Below are 2,327 nucleotides of genomic sequence, written 5' to 3' on the forward strand. Positions count from 1 at the left end.
CCCATATTCCTAACCATGCCCTGAGTTCATCTGCCTTCCCTGTTAGGCCCCTTGCATTGAAATAAATGCAGTCTAATTTACCAGTCTTCCCTTGTTCTCTGTTTTAGATTAGATTAGATTCCCTACAGTGTGGAAACAGGCCCTTCGGCCCAACAATTCCACACCGACCCTCCGAAGAGCAACCCACCCAGACGCATTCCCCTACATTTACCCCTTCACCTAACACTACGGACAATTTAGCATGGCCAATTCACCTGACCTGCACATCTTTGGACTGAGGGAGGAAACCGGAGCACCCGGAGGAAACCCACGTAGACACTGGGAGAATGTGCAAACTCCACACAGACAGTTGCCTGAGGCAGGAATTGATCCCTGGTCTCTGGTGCTGTGAGGCAGCAGTGCTAACCACTTTGCCACCGTGCCACCCTTTTTCAAACTTTTGCTACACCACCTGTTCAGCTCTGATGGTAGCAGCCTCAGGGACTGAAATTAGGTTAGATCCCCTACAGTGTGGAAACACGCCCTTCGGCCCAACACAAGTTTTGTCCTTGCCTGATTGTTTGACTTGCTTCTTTTGTCAATTGTACCAGTTTCAGATTGATCACTTTTCTCACAACCTCCCTGCCCCCCTCCCCCCCTACCTTACTAGTTTAAATCCTCCTGAGCAGCTCTAACAAATCTCCCTGTCAGTGTATTAGTGCCTTTCCAATTTAGGTGCAATCCATCCTTCCTGTGCAGGTCACTTCTACCCCAAAAGAGATTCCAGTGATCCAAAAATGTGAATACTCATCCAAAAATGTGAATCCCTTGACTTGAGTTTTTCAGGAAGATAGTCAAATGCTATAATTTGAAATTTGAATTTAGTTTGAAGCATCACCAACTGTGTCTATTTTACTTTTTAATATCTCTAAAATGAGTGACTAGTTCAAATGTTCTTAGTTAAAAATCACACAACACCAGGTTATAATCCAACAGAGTTAATTGGAAGCACTGGTTTTCGGAGCGCCATTCCTTCATCAGGTGGTTGTGGAGTACACAATTGTAAGACACAGAATTTATAGCAAACGTTTACAGTGTGATGTAACTGAAATTATACAGTGAAAAATACCTTGATTGTTTGTTGAGTCTTTCATCTGTTCGAATACCATGATAGTTTCACTTCTTTCATATGTAAATCACAAAACTTTTTTTTAAAAGTTACATTCTCAGGTTAACTGTAACAATTGGTGTTAGCCAGATAATATGTTGAAGGCAGGAGAAAGTGAGGACTGCAGATGCTGGAAATCAGAGCTGAAAACTGTGTTGCTGGAAAAGCGCAGCAGGTCAGGCAGCATCCAAGGAGCAGGAGAATCAACGTTTCCGGCATAAGCCCTTCTTCAGGAAATGATTTCCTGAAGAAGGGCTTATGCCCGAAACATCGATTCTCCTGCTCCTTGGATGCTGCCTGACCTGCTGTGCTTTTTCAGCAACACATTTTTCAGCTCAATATGTTGAAGGTGTTCGCCCCCTGTGTTGTCTGTCTGTGCCATAATGTTTAGACTGATTCTAATCTAAAAAGTGAGATAACAGAGTCTTACATGAATTCATGCAGTTTTTGAGCAAAGTACAATGTAACTCTGCAAGTACAAATTCACCCAACAAACATATATGTGTATGTGTGCATGTGGGTTTTCTTGTCTGCGTGTCTGTCTGGGGTGGGGGCGTTGTTAATGACAGAGAGAGAGTGTATATGTGAGTGTCTGTGTAGAGTGTCTAATTCTGTGAGGGGGTGAATGTGTGAGTGTGGGAGTATGTGTGTGTGTCTGGGGTGAGGGGTTGTGAGTGTCTGTGAGAGAGAGTGTATATGTGTGTGGGAGTGTAGAGTGGTCTAAGTCTGTGAGAGGATGCATGCGTGAGTGTGGGAGTGTATGTGTCTGTAGGGGTGTGTGAGAGTATGAAGGAGTGACACTCCGAAAGTTAGTCAAAGAATCATAGAGATGTACAGCATGGAAACAGACCCTTCGGTCCAACCCATCCATGCCGACCAGATATCCCAACCCAATCTAGTCCCACATGCCAGCACCCGGCCCATATCCCTCCAAAGCCTTCCTATTCATAAATCCATCCAAATGCCTCTTAAATGTTGCAATTGTACCAGCCTCCACCACATCCTCTGGCAGCTCTTTCCAAACACGCACCACCCTCTGCGTGAAAAAGTTGCCCCTTAGGTCTCTTTTATATCTTTCCCGTCTCACCCTAAACCTATGCTCTCTAGTACTGGACTCCCCGACCCCAGGGAAAAGACTTTGTCTATTTATCCTATCCATGCCCCTCATAATTTTGTAAAC

This window comes from Chiloscyllium plagiosum, chromosome 19 (genome assembly GCF_004010195.1).
Source record: "Chiloscyllium plagiosum isolate BGI_BamShark_2017 chromosome 19, ASM401019v2, whole genome shotgun sequence".
Classification (NCBI taxonomy): Eukaryota; Metazoa; Chordata; class Chondrichthyes; order Orectolobiformes; family Hemiscylliidae; genus Chiloscyllium; species Chiloscyllium plagiosum.